This window comes from Lonchura striata, chromosome Z (assembly GCF_050655825.1).
Source record: "Lonchura striata isolate lonStrDom1 chromosome Z, ASM5065582v1, whole genome shotgun sequence".
NCBI lineage: Eukaryota > Metazoa > Chordata > Aves > Passeriformes > Estrildidae > Lonchura > Lonchura striata.
In genome coordinates, this window is record NC_140740.1 from 56,239,730 (window position 1) to 56,262,507 (window position 22,778).

General features: G+C 40.0%; 2 long non-coding RNA genes across 6 annotated transcripts in view; one reads left to right on the forward strand and one right to left on the reverse strand.

Moving 5' to 3' along the window:
• The window catches only part of LOC146763844 (uncharacterized), a 47,995-nt gene that overhangs the window by 22,464 nt on the left and 2,753 nt on the right, over positions 1 to 22,778 (reverse strand). Inside the window, exon 2 of the long non-coding RNA XR_014951188.1 lies at positions 1 to 20,891. This exon is cut by the window's left edge and continues 18,282 nt beyond it. This is a non-coding gene — a long non-coding RNA (uncharacterized LOC146763844). The remainder of the gene's footprint in view (positions 20,892 to 22,778) is intronic.
• Positions 3,471 to 22,778, forward strand: part of LOC146763845 (uncharacterized) — a 155,241-nt gene continuing 135,933 nt past the window's right edge. For all 5 annotated transcript variants that reach the window (XR_014951187.1, XR_014951186.1, XR_014951184.1 and 2 more), the window contains exons 1-2: positions 3,471 to 3,612; positions 8,570 to 15,351. This is a non-coding gene — a long non-coding RNA (uncharacterized LOC146763845). The remainder of the gene's footprint in view (positions 3,613 to 8,569; positions 15,352 to 22,778) is intronic.

The window sequence follows — 22,778 nt, forward strand, 5'->3', positions numbered from 1 at the left end:
CAAGTTGTTTTCTGACTTTATCCTAGATTAACCATGAATATGAGAAATGACCTGGTATGGTATAAATCCTCAGGAAAGATCTGTGGAATGCAGACATCCAGTTAATATAACATCCAGTTAATGTAATCAGTCATCAGGGGTTACTTTTGCTCTGTGCAAACAGGATAGAGAGAACATTTGTCTGGAAATGAATCCCACTGTTTATAGAGCCACTCTCAAGTGCCAGTTATCAGGTTCTCTTTTATCTCCCCCTCCCCACTCAAGTGATCTTTCCATGAAAACCTCTCTGAACATATGTTGTTTGTTCATGTTATTTGTCGTTGACTGTTGCTCACAAAGGCTACCAAAGTTTCTCAGAAACAAGGGCTGTTTATCAAATCCAGCAATTGTCTGAACACATGCATAGTTTTTACTATGCAATTGTTCTGTAACAGAGAGTTCTGACACTATCACATGAGAAGGGAATCCTTAATTATTTCAGCAACTCATAATTAGTTTAACAATTTGAGCTTGGTTGATTAGGCTGTGGTAAATGGGTCTAACATGTTTTGGCTTCTTCATTGATTTTTGAAGTATTCTATGTAATGTAAACATTTGACAAGTGATTACTCAGAGCCTTCACAATGTGGTGAGAGATACTCACATCCCTTGGCTACCCTTCTCTGTAGGAATATTTTAGATAACACATCCCACAGCAGCATCACAGATTGTAAATGTTCTGTTGCAAGTCTCCTATTTTTCATTTTTGTAATGTGGGAAGTAAACAGTTGCACTGGAAAAAATCCTTCTTGTTATGTAGTTCTTCTGTATATGACATATTTAAGGTCTTGGTATTGTTAGCTGTATTACATTCTTAGTCATGCATTCAGTAATGTGCTATAAACTAAATTTCTGGATACTTTAACTTCCTTTTTCAACATCTGAAAAAATGTTAGTTAAAGAACATTCCTTTGACTCAGCTGGGAATGAGAAGGGTAGGCAAATTACGAGTACATCAGCATTACGCACAACGTCACACAAGTCAGTTCTCCTGTTCATGAAGGAGCAATGGGGCAGCTCTGTGCCTCTGGCCTGTGTCCATGAGTGCACAAATCAGCACAGAGATCCTGCTGGCTGATCTGAACTTCTGGTCCTACCCACTATATTTCTTGTATGCTTTTGTGGGGAAGTGGGGCAGAAATCAGTCTGCTATATACTGTAGATCCACTTCCATTTGCTCAATCGACATACCCGCCAAATCACCGAGATCTTCAGATAGGTTTCAGATCTACATACATTCCCACTTGGTTTTCTCCCAGTCCACTTGCAAAGGCCTTTGCATTCATTCTTCTGTGTAATGTTTTATGTAATAATCTTTTAGACTGCAACAGACTCAGTTCCAGATGCTTCCTGTAGTGGGGAAGTTTCCTGTTCAAAAGCAACCTTTCACATGCAATTTATACATAAGCATGCTGTGTGTTCTATTTTTGTTCCATTTCTGAGTACTGCATAACAGCAGGTTCACTTCTAAGAGCACAGGTCCTTCTCATTGCTTTCTGCAGCCCCTAGCTTCAGGTGCTTCATGGCAGGCTTTTACAAGGGTTTAATAATTTTCTGATACGCCAGTGGCAGCAGCCTTTTTTATGTTGTAACCTTTTCACTTCTTTTTAGAAAACAGAAACAAGAAAAAAAGTGGATTTGCTTTGATTTCAAAAGTTCTGCTTTCTCTTTTAACATATTTTCACATGAAGATTTTTCACCTTCTTTTTTATGCTGACTTTTTTGCCAAATCCAACCATTTGCACATATATGTTACAGGCTTTATAAGATGCAGGGGTGTGAGGCAGGCAGCTGGCAAGGCCATAGGCACAAAACTGTATCTACCACTGGACATCATGCATCTGAGATGTGCTAGCTTCAGAAGCCTTGCCTCAGTACCTGAGTATATTTATGGAGGCCATACATTCAAGATGAAAAATCATGCTCCTCAAATTCCCATTTTACATCAGTGTCCAAATATTTCAACCTTGGGAAGTCTAAACAGCTTAATCCCAATATCCCACTAATTTGCTACTGGGTCATACAAACATGAGTTCATCTGCTGTTACTGGAAAGAAGTATTAGAGCACACATGATGCATGTCCACAAGATTAGGCTCTACATAAAACATAGTGGCAAAAAGTGCTTTTATTTAAAATAAAAACAGAGGAGAAACTATGGTATGTCACCAGTCTAGCAGTTACACTTTTGAAATGGAGTCAGATGCACTAGAGACTGATTTGTGTAATGCAAATGTTTAGTGTATAAAATTTAGATTTATATGCCTTTATAAACATTATAATTCAATGTTAATAATACTGGAAGAGTCCAGAGCACTTACTTGTGTAAGATAGTTAGCTTCTTTGTAAATTTTTCTTCTACTGCTAAATAAGACCATTTATACTGGGACAGTTTTCTGTTTATGTTGTCTTCCGAAACATACACACTCATTGGAGGGACAAGCAGTACACTTTAATGAAGCCGAAAACCTGTTAGTTTTCTCACTTAAATCCAGAAGGTTTTAGGGTCAAAGTAACTAGAAATTCATTCTAAATGCCAGTAAATACTTGATGGTTATGGTTACCTATCAAGGCAGAGGGATGGCTCTTTCTCTGAAAGATGTGTTCAAATAAGTTTTAACCTGTACAAAACACACAAAACCCACTAAACTGAATGGGTGGACCCCTTATGCTTTTTGTTTAGCAGATTGCCTCAGCTGCTGGAGTTATTTCAAAATGCTAGTATGATTTCTTCTTGTGCCATTGCATCTATAGCTCTTGTTAAACCCCCTATAACAGGGGCAGCTTGCTAGGATAACTAGCTGCTTTAACTGGAGAAGACTGAATGACTCAGAAACAAAATAGGGGATAATGGGCTGAAACATCTGCCCCAGGACTAGTTTTGGTGTTTTTCTGGATGGCAGCAGTTCTCGCATGGCTGCTGAGGAAGTACTTTCCTCCTACCAGCACTGAAATTTGGCATTATTCCTCTTGGCTGCAGCCTGTGTCCTGTTGCTCCTGCTGAGCTCTCCCATCACATCCTGTCTGCCAGGCTGCCTGCCCTGGCCTGGGGATGCTGGCTGGGAGCCGTCCCCTGTCTCCTACCCAGCACAGCTCCCTGATGCTGCAGGCAGAGCAGGCAGCCCTCCACCTTTGCTGCTGCTCCAGCAAAGGATCCTAACAAATGAAACCAGGAAGGAAAGGGCAAACCACAAGACAAGGCAACAGCAGGGTGTTGGGGAGTCAGTCTTTAGGTCTTTGGCCAATAAAAACATTAGTAATAGTAGACTGGGGATAGTTAAGCAAGCAGGCAGGACTGGAATGTGACCAAAAGTCAGCTGGGACCGGGAATGAGAGAGAACAGAAGATGAGGAATAGTCTTGGGAGACAGTGGTAGGACAGAGGGGCCACCTGCTTCTTGTCCTAACCTCCATCAGCAGACTTTTTGCTTTCTTGATTTTTTGTAGCCACATTTTCATCTTGTCCATGTGCTGACTGTGTTCCTGAGGCTGACCAGCAGCTTCCTCAGACCGTCCCGCTCCCCGGCATCCTGACCATCCTGCCAAAACAGACATATTCTGGACAAGATTTCCTGGTAAGCCAAGTGTCCTGAAGCAACTAGTGGGCTACGCTTGTGACATATGTCATGTGTGTGACCTTTTGTGAGCTTAATATCCTGCTGGTGCATGCAAAAGGGTTGTACTAGCCAGATGTGGTCCATGGTTCAGTTGCTGGATTGAACTTTACTGGGATTGGTGGATGGCCCAATGAGTACCAGCAGGCTTTTGTTGATTAAGGACTGGAGAAGATTTTGTAGCTCTGAGCACATTGTAGAGAAGCAAGGTTGATCTCTTTCTCTGGATCTAGCTGTACGAATCACAGAAAAGGCCACAGAAGGATTGCCCAGACCTTCAGGGTCCTGAGCACAGGACTGACTGTCATGGTGCTATTTAATGACATTGTCATAAAAAAGCAAGACTAACCAAACCAGGTCAGTCCAGAACTCCTTCTAGCCAAGTGCCCTGTCTCCAAAAGTGGGCCACATTCATAAAGAGAACAAGAATAAAACCAGACTTGTGGCAATAATTCCTCAGAATATTCCTCCAGCTTCCAGAATGTGTGTGGCAGATGTGGGAGTGCATTAAAGCAGAGGGAAAAGTTTGGATTTCCCTCATGTGGATACATGAGACATAGTTTTATCCCACATTGCAAAAATATCACAAAAAGGATGGGAAAGTGGCAGCTATTTTAACCAGAACCTGTGACATTCCTGAAACTGGGGATGGATGGTGACAGTGAAGAATAAAGGTCAAGAGAATATTCCAAGACTTTTTAATGAGAAAAATGAGGAATGGAAATCAGGAGGTATTGTTCCATGTTTGGTGGGACAATCTTTTTTTCATGTTAGTCACTTCTGCTGGTGCTTTTGACAGATGAGATACCCTCTTAAATTTCCTCTGAGTTAAGGTTCAGGTGTTATAGGAGTTTATAGGTGCTGATATCCAGTGCATGTAAACAGTAATTATCCATTGATGAGATGGGAATCCAAAATAACTATGGTGACTGTGGCCTCTGTCGTTGAACACTAATTTTTGGAGCTCTTGTACATTGACTTCTGCAGTCAATGTATTTGTAAGTGCTCCCTATAACAAATAAGAAGGGAAACAACATAAAAAACATTCCAGTTTGAACTTCAAGGGCACTGAAAATTCACAACCCTTAATTCTTCCTCATCAAACATTTCTTGTACTAAAAATTGAATGAAATTATGAACAAAGGGCTTGTGAAAAGCTTATCAGTAATAAATATTTAGAAAACTTTGCTATCATAGCATCATTTCTGACAAGTTTATCTTAAAAAACTCTTGTCTTATATTATCTTCCAGCCCAGAACTTGCACAAAAATGGACATTCAAAGTGGTTTCATCTGAAACATATTCAGGCTTTCAATATCTATGTTTCTAATGTTTCCCTAGACACCACTTTGAACTATTTAGGAAATCTCAAGGGCGGTGTTTGTTTAAGATTGGTGAACAGAATGGCACTGCAGCCTGGGAACTACACAAGCAAAAGAGAAATACTGTCCTCATGAAATACGCTGTGGATGCCTTGAATTTCTTTGTGTTTAACTGCTGCCAAAATTAGCATTGGAGTGTTATTTTTGCAGAAGAAGAGGGAGTGTGCTGCAGCACAAGCAGAGCTCCAATGGCAGCACCCAGGTCTGGACAGGATGAGGGCTCCCACTGTTCTCCTGCTTGCAAGTGCCATGTTTCTCTTACATTTCTCAATTCTGAAAAAGTACTACTTTCACCCTTTGCTGAAAATACACAGTATGTCAGCTGTCTTTCTCTGAGCACACAGAAAATCACCATTATTTTTGTGCACTTAATGCTTTAGTCCTTACAAACCCAGTTGTGAGTAAACACATCATGAGCAGAGGCTGAAGGGACTGGTCTTTTCATGAGCAGGGATGTTTCATATTGATGAAAAGAGGCTTGGAATTTTATTTTTACATTCTAGCTATGGCTTTTTATTAGTCATCCATAATATTGTCTAAGTAAAATAGAGACAAAAACGGAGAGTTTTCTCCAAGTTTGTCATGGCTGTGTATTTGTTTTTACTTTCTAAAATACAGAAAACTGACTAGAACTTTCGGCTCAAAGGCGTGTTCCTACTTCTAGTTGTGATCCAGCTTTTCTGTGCTTATACGTCCTCAGACTCCTTGTGAATGTGGAAAGATTTTTTTTTTTCTTTAAGGAAACAGGAAAATGATCAGAAGCTTGGCCATACTCCCTATGTTTTTATACAAGAAAAAGAAAGAACAAAAATTGCAACCACAGTTTTGCCCGTTGTCTGGAAACAAATAAAAAATGCCTAGCTTTATATTGCAGGCATCCTACTCATATTTCAAGTTCCTTCTTTATGCAATTTTACTCACAGACTCAGATGGGAACAGGGTTGGGCTCACTACCTATCATACCTATCTACCTGCTTGGACACTCTCTGTACCAGCTCTTTAGCCAGGTCCTCCTGTTCAGTTCTGTAACCTCTTCTGTGTGAGCAGACAAATTTTCACTGTTACTTGTCAGGACTGGTCATGCTACAAAGCCCCCTTCAGGTCATCTCTGCTCTTGGGTCTTGGGTTCTTTCTGGGGTAAAGAGGCTGGTCAGAGCAGGGCAGACTCCTCCTAGTCAGCAGCCAGCCATCAGTGAGCCACATTAACTCACAGCATGCTGGGGAAACCAAAGTGTTTGCTAACAGAATGTTTGTAAACCAGTTCAAGACATCACATGTAGGGTAAAGCAAATCTTGTTCAGGACATTAGCCTCTTTTACCAATAGCTTGTCCTAAACTTGTAGGTAGCTACAGATGTAGCTGGGCTTGTAAATTAGCCTGCAAGTGAATGAAAAATTAGCTGATAAAAATCTGGGTGTTTTTTCAGTATAGATTAAATATATAACTATCTCCAAAAATGCAGCAGAAGTCAAGCAGCCAAGCAGAAGATCCTTTCTTTCAGGAACCTCCTATTAGCACTATATCCCTGCAGGAAAACAGCTGTCACTTAAAAACCACTCTGAATCAGAGGTATTTTGAATCACAGTGCATGCAAAGAAGCTCTTATGAATTTTCAACTACATTTTAAGATTCCATCCTTTCCCTTGGCCCCCCAAAGCTTTCTGTTCCACTTATCTGACAGAAGTTGCCACTAGCACGGGAGAGGATCATAGCAGGTCCAACCTGCTTACTCCCACCACAAACACAAAGATGCAGGCTGGGGGCAGCAAACAATAGGTCTGCTTTAAAGTGCATGCTGCTTGGTCTCCATGGGTTGTGCAAATATTTGCTTTGCTCCACAGTATCATGGCACTCCCTAAGTTTCTGCTCTGAATGGGGCCAAAATATTCTTCAGGTGGTTTTGCACTGAAACCACATCAAGATACAGGATTACTATTTCATTGAGTGTTGTGGAAAGGTATATCTATAAAAGATAAAATGGGCAGTGACACTTCAGCAAGCTGTGGTATTAAGAGTTAATAACACTGAGTGGTACATCCAGAGCTCTCACATGTTGAGCTAAACTTCATGCTGTCCATATTAATTCAGCAGTGTTTTCAATACATGATCTTTCATCCCACACCATTTAAGATGTGAAAGCATCAGATGAGGCCCTGACTCGTCTTCATTCCTTGTCAGTCCAAACACCTGACTGTGGTGTCAGCCATCCTCTCTTCCTAGGGGAGGACTAGGGCCATAGCTGAAACTCAGGCTTGACATTACTATTATTGGAGACTATTTCATGGGAAGAAGTGTTTCAGATAGCAAGCCACAATTATGTTAGCTAAAGAATATCTGGAAAGATTAATTACAGTAAAGAATAAGATTAGCAGCACAAGTGACCAGATTAGCACCTGCTGGGCTACTGTAGGTTAAGGATGCTAAACCTCCCCTCTACCCACAATACAAACTTAATGGCTGGTGGCTTGAATTAAAGCTATCCACTCCTGTCACCTCAGGTGAGCTAGAGACTGTGTGCTTTTCTTGTGCTGGGGCAAACCTACATTTAAATTACAATGCTTATATTTTTCCTAAACCGTTACATTTTTGCTAACTTCAATACCTCTTTTCAGCAGTGACCTTCTGAGCAGAGTTCATTAAGAAATTAAAATCCTTTTGAAAACACATAATATATGTGAAAAGCACTGGTAGAGCACTGGCTAGCAAGAGTACTGTCTCTCCCAGAAGGCAATAGGTGACTGTGTATGTCTAGACTGAAGCTGCTTTGCTGCAGAGTGCAATCTGAGCTATTGGGCAGATGTCCATTCCCAAATATGTCTTCATGTAGACTACAACATATAAAACTTAACACTGCAAGGAGCAGTGGCTAAATGCCTTTAATGTGTAAATTATCTTTAAAAAAGTAGCATAAGCACTCAAGTCACTTCAGCCTGTCTGACCACATTATTCTAGTTTCTGAGTGGTAGTGCTTCTGAAGTGTAACATGACACATCTGTAAAATAATTTTTTCTTAAGAGATGGCTGTCACAAATAGAAAAACAGTCTCTTGAATAAATAGAGACATAGCATGAAGGCAGTGAACACTTTTGGAACAAAAACCACAGGTAAATCCAGGACAGTATACCATATTTTTATCAAAAGAACAGACAAAAATGAGAGAAAGCAAGCCTACAAAAATTTCATCTTGAAAGATGTTGTGAAGTGCTAATACCTTAAGACAATATTGGTGATTAAGGCTTGTGTTGACATGTCAACCAGGCCACATCTCAATTACGTCTTTATCCATTCAGGATCATTGAAGGCTGATGCTATGGTTCAGCATCAACAGGTTGTGTTTTCAAAGGGACAGTGCTGGTTTAGAGGAGATGCACACAATGGCTCAAACTGGGCAGGGAAGAGGAGGCACTATGGCCAGGAGACAACAGTTAGGCAGTATTGCTAGTATACACTGCATTTTCAGGTAATTGTAACTGTAATTGTAAAACATTATTTTTTTCCTCCAAATGAATTACAAACTGTCATTTGTATTCATTCAGTAGGCTCTGCAACCTGCTGTTGAAGAGAGGATCAGAAGATAATAGCAGCTGGACTCTTCCCCACTCCTGTGCTGCACACTGCTCCAAGACATGCTCTGTCATATACTCTGGGACAGACCTAGTTTTGCTGTGGTTTTTTGGTTTTTGACACCACAGACTGTAGGGACTGGCTGGTATTTTTAATCCATCTGCTGCTGGTGAGGAATTCTTCTTTGGAATCACTTCCTTGTTTGTATTTCACAGAAAAATCTACAACAGACTGTAAGAAATAAAGGAAGAGAAAAAAATGTGTGTGTGTGTGTGTGTGTGTGTGTGTGAAGAGGAAAGGCAGAAAAAAAGAGTGAAAAATGATTCAGAAATGTGTCTGTTCTTTCCGTTCAAGTCACTGTACAGAAACTATGCTTCTATTGTGGGACAAAGACCTTTGAGCACAGTGAGATGTGTTTATGCTGCTCCTATCAAAGAGCCTTTCATCTCCACAAAGCAAATTATTAACACATTCCACTGAAGATGTGGGAGTGGAAGCCTGGCCTTGAAAAAAAAGCTGGCCAAAAATGAACAATTTTTTTATAAACACTTTTAATGATAGTGAATGGCACCTTGCCAAGACCCTCATGCCCAGTGAAGCACTGCAGGCTGATTGTTTGTCTGGAGAAGTCCCGTGGGCTGAGTCTTTTGTGCCGAGGAATTTCTCATTTGAAAAGCAGTGGTGTGGGAGGTGTGGGCCTTTCCAGGTTCATCGAGTTAAGGCCTGCACTGCCAGTTGCCTTAAACCTGCACCGGAGACTAATTTATTTTGGATGAATGAACAACCGCCTCTGTTCCAGGCGGTAAATCTTGATCTTTCAGAAGAAGCTCAAAACAAGAGGAGTAACCTACACAAAATATGCAGAACAGCTCTGTTAATAAACTACTCCCCATGCATTCCCAGCATCCTGCACAGATGTCTGGCTATCTAGCAAAATTTTTGCTTACTGTTATTCTATGAGTGAGTAAATATTTTATGTTTTCTCCCTTGCCCTGTGCATCAATATTGCCTTGCTTATGGAAAAAACTTGTTAGTAAATGAAGACCTGAAGTCAGTGTAAAAATAGATCTGAAAAAAAATCTGTTTTCTTTTTTCTCCCTATCTTTTTTTTTTTTTCCTTTTAATGTAATGTAATTATTTGCATAAACTTCATATTTCTTCACTGCTATTATTTGCCATGGAACTACATATATATATTGCAAGTCATTTAAATACATATATATACATACATATATAGATATTTGTATTTAAATGAATTGTAGTAATTGCAATGAGCTTGACAAGTTTGTATGTTTCAAAGTACAGCTACTGTCCTTGGAAGACAATCTCTTTCTTCTATGACAACACTGAAATTTAGTTCAACTTGCTGTAAGGGGAGTTTCTGCCCATGCCCAAATGCCTCTTTCATAGTGAAGATTTGACCTTTTGGCAATCATGAATCCCAGAGTGGAATGGGATTTTCTATGTGCTTCCATTTCTATGTGCTTGTGCATCTTTGATGTTTCTGTTCTTGTATTAGCTGATTCCCAGGTAACTCAAGACACTTAAGAAGATGCTTCTTCAAAGGTTCTTCCCAAGAAACAAATGTTCATATCCATCACTGAGAAGTATCTCTAAAGTATGTAGTAACCCAATTGCCAGTTCCAGGTTATAATGCATAGACTGACCTGTGGTTAGTATTGTGGAGTAGTGAAAGTTGAGATAATAAAAACTTTCAGTTTCCTGCTGAAATAAAAATAGACATTTCATGCTTTTAAATGGAATCAAAACTGGGTGGGAAAAATTGCTTCCAATTCATGGAAGATACCAAAACAAAAAATAAAATCTTGTTCTATATCTATATCTAGTTAAGAGTTTAAATGTAGCCCCTGAAAAAAGGGAAGATGCTGGTTTACAGTGCATATAGTTTCTAAGCTGTAGACATAGGACTCCACAGTCTTAACTTGAAGATATCTGATCTGAGACCTGAGGGCTTAAAAAAATCCTGAGAAGTGCCAAGGGCTCATTTTCTGGGAAGACAGAAGGCCTGGGTCCTTGGTCACCCTTTGGTCTAAGGAGACAGGCGAGGAAAAAACCACAGAAAAAATTCTACAGAAAACCCACCATGTAGCTAGAACTTTTACATTTTTATACAAGTTGGCAATTTCAAATGAAAAAAAAAATCTTGTCAAGTTTTCCAGCAGTCTTGATTTGAGCGGAGCTGAGTTAGGTGTAGCCTAGCAATACAATGCTCATTATTAAGGGTTGTAAACCAATATAATGTTTCATATACCCAGGAATATGAATGTTTCATATTCTGATCCCTAGACAAAAATAATCTCACTCAATGTGTTTTTCTCTGTTTATATATATGCCCATAGATATATAACATATGTACACACTCCATGACTTGCTATGCTGTTGATAAATACAAGACTTCATTATTTTTGAAGCCCACTTGGACAGGTGTTTTTTGGTTCTGTTTTTGTTTTGAAAGGAGAAAGGTACCTTATGAACAACTTGGCAACTGTATCTGATTTTAGCAGGAACAATCTAAATGTATCTCTTAGAAGTGCCCATTATAGTTGTTCACTTGAAATAGAAATAAAGTTTCTTTTTTTGGTAATACTTTCTTTATACATTTTGAAAATTCATTAAAATATTGAATTTTCAAAATGTTTTCATAATAAGTTTTTAAACTCCCAGAGTGAATGCTGTTTATAAAGTGTGTGTCCTCACTGAATTCAGTGGTTAAAGCCTGGTTCTCATGCAGCCAAAAGCCAAGTTCTGATCGACTGTGGAAATACTAGGATTTCACCCAGCCAGTTTCACTGTCAAGCACATTTCTTCATTCACTCCTAGTCTCCTTTTAGTTTTTCTTCTCCAGAAATCTAGTTATTTGGCATTATTTTTTCCTCAGTCAGCTGTTCTCTGTTCTGCTGGAGGGCAGCTGAGTCCAAAAGATCAAAAGATTCCCAGACTCTTAATCTACTCTTACTTAGAGGGGTTTGTTTTGTTTTGTTGTTTGCTTGCTTTTCTACTGAAAGCTGTTTCCCTGCTCTACTTACCCTGCGTGAGAAAGTCTGAGTAGAAATAGCCCTGAAAGGACTGTCTCTGCAATATTTGTGGTCAGAGGCATCCTTTCACCAGGCTAATGGAAGGCTATTGTTGAGTGAGAATCAGTTCTGGGATTCACACCGTCGAACCCATCAGGATGTTGTTTTCTTCCCCCTGGTGCCTGCAGTGCAAACAGGCACATGGGAAGAGTCTCTACTGCAGAAACCTTACCTACTCTACCACCTTAGGCGTTAGGTAATAATGTTAGTTTATTATGTCTTATACACAATGTTTCAAGAAGATTTTAAGGGTTAAGACAAGTAAGATTCAGTTCTCCTCAAATGCTTGAATCTGTGTAACTACACTGCAGCCAATATGTTATTGAGGCTACAAACACAAGCAAAGACTTCACATTAAAAACTCTGAAGTATTTAATAACCCCAGTGTGTGAGGATGTGTGTTTAAATTCTAACTTTAAACTTTAAATCCTGCTGTTCCTAAATAAATTCAGAATAAATTAATAGGATTCCATACTGCTTCAAGAGGCCCATCTTCTGATTTTAATCCATATGTTCCTATGTGTTAAAATTAATGAAGATCTAATATCTTTGGGGGTTGCCATGGTTCCTTGGACTTTGCTGTCTCTTTTGAGGTAGCTGCCCTTCAATGTGATTTTATAAAATTCTCTGGGCAACACAGTCCAGTTTGTGATTTCGGGTTCTTGTCTCAGCTCTGCTTGCTGAGGCTCCAGTGGTCCCACATTTGGGTTGAATGTAATGCTAAACGTCTTCTAATCTCTAATTATTTTAGACTCTTGATTTCCTTTTGGCCAGCACTACAGTGTCACTTGAAAATATGAAAGTTTACATAAATCAACTGTCTTCAGCAGCATAGTTATGAAGTGTCTGTTTTTTGATATCCTAAAACACATAATCACAAATTTCTTACTTGCTGTGTTTTGAGTTGCATAACAGGTCAATGCTCTGATGAGTCATAGGGACCTGACACGTTGATGTCCTGCACATCATGACTATACTTTTGGGGTTCCATGTGAATGTTTTCAAACCCTTCTCAGAATTTTGGCATTCAACATAATTTTTCTTTGTTCAAGGTGCATTTGCCATTTCTGAGGACTAGATTAAGATTTCATAATATTTCATATTCTTTTTTGCCTTTGTTCATTTTTCTAAGGGAACGATTTGAACTTGGACTTTTGTTTCTAGCTCTTTGCTTTTCTGCACATTAGAGGCTTCAACCATGAGGGCTCCTCCAGTCCCATGCACTTAATCCCAAGCACCTAATCATACCTAATCTGACTTGCCTTTTAAGGATGGATATCTTCTCCCTTGGCAAAAACTTTTAGTTTACAACGTGACACACTCTGATGTTGTCTAGGCAATTATAAATTCTAGGTTTCCCTTAATATTTTAATAGGAACAGGACTAAGGGAAGTAAGTCTAGGTTTGAATAAACTCAATGACTGAGTGAAATAAACATTAGCATCTGAGCAGGGCTGGTGTGTCAGTCTGCCTTCACTCCTGGTTGTTCAACACTGCAAAAGGGAAGCCCAGTGGCTGGAAACACTACTTGTTATTTGACTGCACAGACTGAAGTCCAGGGCTAAGAACTGTGTGGCTGGTTCTTGCAGTAGGTTATCTGAGACATGATGGTTAAGGATACAATCACAATAATGAGTAATGTCTATACAAATTTAAGTTCTTTCCTCCTTACAAGGGTCCAAGGACAGATAGATATCACATAAATACAGTGACAAACACCAGCTCTTTATAAAGTTCTTTCAGTCTCTGGCTTAATTGGAAGCTTAGTTTCCAATTCCTCTTTGATTCTTTTCTGTTACAGATTTGTCACTGCTGCTAGCAGCTGACTTCCCTGATGGGAGACAGGAAGCTGCTAATGGAGAAACACCTTTTTCTCTGTTGGTTCATTTTTCATCAAGAGAATATTTCCTAGGATAGGAAACTCTCAAAGGAAGCGAATATGTTAGGAGGATGGGAGGAAATGGAGAAAGAGGGAGTCCTAAATGGTCTGATAAACAGCACTGCAGCTGCTCCAGCCCTTGCACAAAAGATAGCCAAGCATTAAAGGACTTAAATAAATAAGTGTGTTTTTTCAGTATATTTTGATTTCTAGGTAACTGCCTAGCTGAGTTTATTTTAGATCATTTGTCAGGATGTGAAGTACATTGTATTATTTTTAGCCCAGAGTAAACCAGCAAATTAATAAGAATCTGGGCTTCCCACTCTGGCATGCAGCAACTCCAGCTTCATAGAGGGCCAGGGAGGGAAACAGATGCAAACTGTCAAAACTTTCTCCAGCCATTATCTCCCTCTCTGGCCTTTGCTAGTACAGCATCAAGGTATGTGGCAGTGGTCTATTCCTGATGATAAACAGCAGCCATAGCCAGCAGAAGGACTCCCATCTTTGCTTCCCTTAGTGATGGCCTGAAAATGATCAGGGTGATGAATCAGTAGAGGCAGAGATACTCAAGAGTCTTAGAATGGTGTCTCTATGTCATCATAGCTTGTGTGTCCTAATCCTGCTCTGAAAAACACAGCTCTCTGCACTGCTCCATGCTGACAGTGGTTGTTTCTGGGCAGTACTGAAGCAAGGCTCCCGTCTGCTTTGGCTGTGTTTCTGTCTGATAACACAGGCTGCTGCCTCCCTGGCATTTATCCATCATGTTGTGTCTGGAAACTGGGTCAGAGAAGACTAGCTTTTTGACATACACTTTATAGTCATCACTCTTCTTTGTGAGCTGCAAGGTCACACAATTTTGTGGCCTGAGGAGAGACATGGATGCACTGAACCACTGCCAGAGAAGCTGAAAAAGAGCTCCTATTCATTGCAGATTACATGTTTTGACCTAACTCTGACAGAAAAGTGTACCTGCCAGCTCCATGGCAGGCTGATTAGGTTAATTAAGTCCTTGTCTATGAGTACAATAATTAGAACTGTCAGTTGTTTAAATGATGATAGAAGAAAGGCAAGATTCAAGGAGAAGAACTGGAGGTTGGAGATTGGAAGTACTAAAAATCTAGGAGGGAATCCATAACAGGCTGTGATTTAACACTTCCCTTCAGGCAACCTCATTTATGAATAATGCTGAGGGGAGGAGAAAATTGTGTTCAGTGAGGTTTTATTTTGTTTTGCACCAAAAATAATGAGAATTGAGATAGTCAGTAAGTTTATAAATCAGATTTACAGGCTGCAAGCTTAACTGTAGCCTTGGGGTAACCTTGGAAAACTTCACTCTTTACAGGGATGGTCTGCAGAACAAGAAGACTAGTATTTATTTTCTCATCCTCCCAACAAAGGTATGCGGAACCATCTTGTGTATTCTTGTAGTTTTGGATTTGTCAGTACATGCTACATACCAGGGTGGTAAGTTATAGTAGTAGCATGGCTAGTAGCACAGCATGGGAAGAAATGGAAGCTAAAAGAAACAAACTCAGGAGATCCATATGTAAGGCTAGAAAACTGGACTCTGGTCATTACAGAGAAGCCTCTTAGGATGTTTGATTTTGTGCCTCATATTTTTAGATAGAAATACATTTGCAGGAGACCAGAGAAAAGAGAACAAAAGAACAGTGTCTCTGGAACACACACTTGCTAGGACCAGAATAGGATTTTCTTGCTTCAAAACCAAGATAAGACTGTGGAGGAGGAGATGATCCTCACAGGACACCCTTCCAATAGGGTAAGTGGAAGTCTAATATTCACCAAATCACGTGGCAACCAAGTCAGAGACAGGAAGAGATTACCTGTCATTGTAGGCAGGAAAGAGTATGGTGGAATGAGAAAACTTTTAAGTTTTTATATGGTAGATATTAGAGGAGACATAAAGATATTAGAGGAGGCTTTCTGAGGGCATGTAGAAATACTGGAAAGATGATGATAGGTAAATATTTATTTGCATTATAGGAGGAAGATATCTTGCCACGTCTTACAGCTCTATCCACTGGTGACTGTGTAGGGGATTATGCTTTAACCATATTCAGGCTAGCAAAGCATCTTCTAGAAAGATCAGGGAAAAGAGGAACGTAAGGGTGGAACAGCGGGGAGGGAAAATATATACACAAGACAATGTTGGAAACTGACATTAAAAGGAGGTTTGGCAACATGAGTAGATCAGTTTATGCAAGGAAATGTTCAGAGTGGCCTGACAAAAAGTCCAATGTCTTGAAAAAGCAGTACAGACACCCCAAAAAAGGCTGTTGTAATGATAGACAGAGAGCAGAAATTAAAAGATGGAGAGAACAGTAATGGGGACTAATCACTTTTTGTTCAAGAGAGTATGATCTGAGGACAAACAGGATGAACAGAGACCTGGAGACCTGTCCATGGAGCTGTCGTTGAAAGCCTCAGTCATGAAAGAACTAAGATACTGTATTTTGAGCTATAAGAAAGTATTTTTGGTAACTACACAGCATTAAAATTAGATTTAAATAATTTATTTCTACGGGTTTTTTTAAAGAGCACATCTGTCCCAAATTTTTCTTCATGCATGTATACATCACAAGAAAATCATGTAAACCAGACAATAATTAGAAAAAAAACTCTCCAGAAAACATAATCAATCTGTATTTGTGGAACTAAAGAACTTTGCTCCATCAGAGAAATATACTGTTAAAAAGTCTGTATGGATTGATTTGGACATGGTTTTTGGAAGGAGGGGTAACACCCAAATGTGAGCTTCTCAGACATTTCCTCACATTGCTTAAGAGAATACATTCACTGTAAAACCAAGAATATTTCATAAACATGGCAGTGATAACAACCTCATTTTTAACTGACACTGCATAAATCTTCTGTGCAGTTGCACCAGATACTGGAAGAAGCTTGTGAATTATATCCATCTTGAGAAGAAGTGCCAGAGCCAATCCCTTTCCCACCAGCAGGAACAGTTGATGTGTATCAGCAGCTTTTACAGTTTAATAAATTTTGTGATTAAAAGCAGTGATTCCTCAGGGTAAGGATTGCTGGTGCTGTTTTATGTTAAGCAGAGGCCAGCATCTCTGGCCAGCACAGTAAGTAATGCTGCCTGCCCATTGCCAGCTGTTAAATGCTATTTTTTGAGGAAACCTCATTGCAGTTTTTTCCCTATAGGAGAAAGGTAAAAAATGAGCAGAGCTGGTGCAGGGGGTGAAGGCTGAAACTGGTTGATGTGGGTACCCAAAGGCAGCCATTTAGCTCCACACTGCACAGTACAAATGGATAAATGACTGCAGACCTGCTGCGCCCTGTGAGCTTTGGATGTGGGTTTTGTATGCTTCTGTGCAGGCTTCTGTGTAGGATTGCTGCTTTTGGACTTGGTGGAGGTAACAGACCTCTGCAACTAGAGAATCCACACAATCCAAAAGTATTCAGGTTCAGAATTCACCCAGAGGGGCTTTGTCTTGCAAATGGTAGTTTCAGGGAGAAGCTTGTGGTATTCTGGAGGTATTGTACACCCAAGCAGGAGACAGGATAGGGTCATTTGACTTCCTGCTCTGGATTTACAAGGTAATTGCTGAAGACAACATTGCACAATGAGCAGTATTTATAAGAGATAAGATTATATTGTATTTATAAGAGAAAGACAATGCAGGCAAATCTTACGCTGAGGAGATAAAGGCTAATAGAATTGCCTTGGGGGCTTTTGAGCATGCGCATTTCATAGTCTGATGAGGATGTCTGCATTTATCTGGTGTAACACAAACAAGATGTCAATGACATGAATAAAAGAGTGAGGGTTAACTGGAGGTAGACTTGTAAAAAACAAATAAAAAGAAGAAACAGAGGAAACAAGCAGTAAAGCCTCAGATAATAATGACAGGCTTTCACTGCAAGATTAATATCAAGACCAAGGACTTTAACCCTTCCTAAATTAGAGATCAGTTGGATGTGTGGCTGTAGTTCAGGCATGATTCTATTTATAAATAACAAAAAGTTCTTCATGCAACCTGCCAATTTATGCAGATGGACAAAGACAGCTTTGGAGGCTTAATAAAGGCTCTTTTGTTTTACAATACTACATCTGTTTTAGATAATGCAGGAATGCTATTTAATAAGATCTTTCATATATGCTTCCTATTTAGTATCTCTCCATAATCAGTTCAGATGCTCATATTAGCAAAATTAAACTATATAAATGGTACAATGACAAAAGTCAGATCTGAGCAAGGACATAAACCAGTAAACCAGATGCCATCTGTAGAAATGCCCTGGTCAACAAACTAATAAAATTTTCTTTTCTTCCCCTTTGATAAAGGCTGCATTTTATTAAAGAAGCGCCTTCTGACAGCTGTGTTGATACAGTTAGATGATGTTTCTGAGAAACTAATCAGAGAAATGTCTAGAAATAGATTGTCTTCTCTTTGATTTAGAAACAGAGTGAAATTTTTAATAAGACTATTTAAAAATAGATTCAGCCTCTGATTTGCTATTGTGAATAACTCACAACTAATTTTTTGACTAAAATCTGACAACTTGGCCAGAGTTTTGAAAAGATTGCAAGATCAACAGTGTCCTTTCATGTCTGGTGTCACAGTCATTGTTAATAGCATTCAAGATTTCATCTGATTTTATCATTTGGAAAAACACAGAATAGTAAAATTAAGAATTAATCTTTACTGATATAAGCCCATGTAACCTGTTTTATAACAATTCACTCAAGAGCACATGCCCATTTAAAATTTTACTGCATCCTAAATCTAGTAAAGTTAAGTTTTTACCTTCAGGATTATTTTAAGTGCTGCAGTTTAAAGAACATTAGCAAATATACTTAATTTTGCCAATATTATCTGCATTGACTCCCTGCCTCCCCTGACCAGTTCTTGAACAGAAAAATAGGTAGTGGCAGAGATTGCTTATGAACATCAGAAGAAGGTGTAGATGTGAATGTCTATCTTGCTGTTCCAGACATTGCTGAAGCTTGGTGCCAAAATAATTTCCCATGCTAATTCCTTAATAGTAGCATTGCACGCTCAACAGCAGTTCTCTGCTCTGCATGGCTTGACAGAGGCCTTTTGTTAGCACTGATTGCTGGAGGAAGTTGCTCAGGTCCACTGAGATCCTCCACCCAGTCAGCTGCAGACTGCCCAGCAGCCTGAGCTTTCAGCGGGGGAGGATCAATCGTGCAGGGCTGCTCTGAGGGCATCCTGAGCCCAGCGCAGCTGCTGGCCGGCGGAGCAGCTGGTGGCTGGCAGAGAGTGCTCCCTGTGCCATGCGTGGTCTCCAGCAGCTGCTGTAGCAGCACCAGCTCCTCCCAGATGGCTGGGCCATGGGGTGGCCGTGGGCGGGGGTGAAGGGAACCCTCCCGACTGCCAGGATTTGAGAGGAAGCACTACCATTCACACATCCCAGCTTGGCCCCAGCCTTGCCAGCAGACTTGGCACACGGTGACAGTGTAGCCTCTGTTTGTGTCAGTGGCTCTTTCAGCCAGTGTGCATTTGGAAAGCCAGTGTGCTTCAGAGAGAATCACTTCAGCTGGGGGAACTCGGGTGTCCTGTAAAGAAAATTCCCTCATCCCCACAGTCATTTGCACGCATCGTGGTCCAGGCGCTGAGTTGGCAATGCCTTAGATCACCTTAGAACACCTGAGCTGTCCTCATGTGGGCACAGGCAGAAGCAAGACAGGAACCGCACATGTGTGTCCATGCATGTACATGAAAGCTAAATTGCTTGGAAAAGGCCATGAAGTGTGTGAAATCATGGATTTAAGACATAACAATCCAAAAAGTTGAAATTGAACATGAAGAGTGGGGAAGAGCCAAGACCATTGCAATGATCGCCATTGCAATGAGAGCCAGGAAGAAGCCTGTCGTATCTCAGAGCCTTTTGCAGGCTATGCCAGCATGGCTCTGATGATTCCACTTGTCCATTGTCCATCCTAGGCATCCAGCTCCTTTAGCCCACAGGACAGTGGGTAAGCACAGCCTTGGGGCCTGCTGCCAGAATGCCCTTGGTGCACTGGTTCTGAAGACGACCTCCCAGTCCCCATGGCAGCATGGTGTGCAGTGGGTCCTGCCAGAGGGTGAGGAATGCACTGGCTGAGGGAGCCTGGGAGGACTGGGACACCTGCAACCTGTCAGAGAGGCAATCTCCTTCATGGTGGAAGTCAGCAGTAATCAGCACTACTCTGACAGGAGCATGGTATTTTTGTTCTCGTCTGCAGTGAAGGACCTTGTGCAATGAGGGTAATCATTAAAGATCTCTTAATGCATCCTTAATGCATTCATAATTCATGATATTCGGAGAATCTGAGTACTGCTTTTATATTTGTGGCATAATATCAAAACAGACCACTTTGAAGTATTTTCCTATAGGTTTTACTGATAATAAAATACAGACATTTTGGAAATGTTGTTCCACAAACCACTTTAGGCTCTTTTTTAAACTGGCTACCTTACCTGCTATTACATTTTTCTCAGATTCTCTGAGAAAGCAACAAATGAGAAGGTTTTTTGATGCAAATCAGTTTCCACCTTTTTGATTAAATGGCAAATGTTTAATGTCCTTTGCTACTGCACTTTCATATGTATTTAATAAAACTCTATAAAAACCAAGTGCCAAATCCTTATCTGCTGATTGATTGCCCAATGCACAAAGAGCTCTTGCATCACAGTTTTCTTTCCTCACTGCAGTGATGGTCTGTGGTCTGGTGAAGTGGCAGGCTCCCAATCTGACACTGGAGCTGCTAATATGAAGTAAAAGGTCCTGACTTTGCTCTATTCCTTGCTGTCTGCCATCACTTGACATTGCTCCAGGTGGAAGTCACAGGAAGCAGCTATATTTTCTTCTCCTTCTTCCTAAATGTGGTCATAACCAAAGTCATGGTGACGAAGACATCTCTGAGGAGGACAAAGGGAGCACAGGCAAGCTTCCAGCCTCTCTGCATAACAGGAGGTGAACAGCTGCTGGCCACTTTAATAGGCTTAGAGTCTCTATGGGACTTGAAACTTGTCCCTCTGCTGTAACAAATGGCTATTTCCACCTTGCGGTGGAAATCAAACCTAAGGTTGGATGTTTGGATAGGAATGGAGAATCAGGAGTTGACATCTCAGGCAGGAAAGGCTTGATCATCTCTGTTCTTTAAGTTCTTTTGAACATCACTAAAAGATGAACTATTTATCACCTGGGTGAATCCCTCTCCCTACCTGTAAGTTCCTGGCTGTGCTGATTTGGCCATCACAGTGATAAGCAGATGATGCAGGCCTGGCTGTCCCTGGCAGTGGAGTTCCTGCATGAGTTTCAATCCTATGGGAAAATAATAACTATTGTGAGTACCCCACACACACACATACACAGGCGTATCACAAACAGCATGATGTCATGTTCAGTTCCTGCAAACTGTTACTGTTGCAGTGGATTCTCATATGGCAGACTGCAGTAAATTAATTTTTCTTACTAAAAAGTCAAGGGAATAAAACATGCTTTCTCTGATTAACAAAGAAACCAGATGTTCTATAATTATTGAAGTGCAGGCAAATTCAAAGCCAAATAAAGCAAATGTTGCTGGATATAGTCTCTTCAAGATCTGTTTTCTCTCCCTTCCATCTCTCAGCATGAAAAAATAAAAATCTTGCTGAGTGGTAACACAAAAGTTAATGATTAATTGTATAACTTTCTCTCTGGGGTATTTAATTTCTGGGAAGCATGTCACACACAGCCCTCACTGTGCTACAAGTATTTTCCATATGCAGTAAAATATTATAAAGATTTCTCCCAGCATTGAACCCCTCTTATGCTCTAAATAATGCCAAGGGCCCAATTGTGCTTCCTTATGCAGAGTTTAGGCATTATATTTTAAGGACATTATTAACTACATTTTCAACATGAAAGGTAGAGACTCATGAAGGATATGGTAAATGAACTCCTGACATGAATGGGTTATAATTTTGAGTGAAGATTTGTTAATTAAATTTTTGAGTCATGCAAATGTTTGGGGAAAAACGTGCTTATTTGTATATATAAACACGGTAACTGGGCTTCCATAAGTAGAAAATTTCTTGACTATGTAGCTTTTTATAGGCCATATAGAGCAATTAGTTCTTCTGCTCAGTAATCAACACAAGGCATGTATCAATTCCTCAGGATGCTAGTTTGTGCCTTTTAAACAGTGAAAACATATTCACATTTCTAAGTCTAGGGGCCTTTCCACAAAGAAAATACAGCCATATTATCAGTTTGGGGGTATGCAATAGGTCAGTTCTTTGTGACGTTTTAGTATATACCTTCCTTGGCACAATTCTTGAGCGTGCACATGGATGCATAGACATTGCACAGCACTACTGTACAGAAAGGTGCTTATTTTTAACTAGAAATATTTTCTTCTTGCTGGAAGATGGAACTTGGTTTTGCTCTGGTTGTTGCTTTATCCCTAAAGGATAACTTGGGAAAACAAGTAATTTGGGAAAACAAGTAATATACAGAAGATTGTAGGATGTAGACTTCAGAAAGCAGCAAGATTCATTATACTAATATCTACTGATGTTGAGCAATCACTTCTTAATAATGAAGTCTTCAAATCAAACACTACTAACACAATGACACACTTGAATTTAGTGACTTGACTGAACAGAAGATAGGGATAATTTCCTTTAATCTTTTGTCCAGTATATTAACTTTGATCTCTATATATGGGCAATTCTCATTACACTACACTTTTCTTAAATATGAACTCTTTACATAAATCACATATATATTTTGGGCAATTGACTTTCTTTACTACCAAAGAAAACGGGCTGTTCAGCTGGATATGGATACTTTTATCCTAAAGGAAGTCAGAACAAATCATGCTTTCCTTTGTGTATCACAACAAATCTTATCACAAATTATTCTTCATTCATCTCAAATCCAAAATATATTGCAGCAGATGTAAAAGCCAAGCTGGTATCTTTGATTATCTCCATTCTTAAATAAAGTACAAAGAAATTTTCATTCTACAGCTCCATACCCCTTCTCAAGTTGCAGAGATTAACTGTTTTTTCCAAGTCTGAAAGAGGAAGAGAGTTGCAGGCTTATCACTCACAAGTTGGAACAAAGCTTGACCAAACTGTGGAGTCCTAGTTCTGGGGTACTAAGGACATGCCTTCTTCTTGTGTGCATCTTTACACAGTGCTAAAAGCAGCAGCAGCAGCAGTG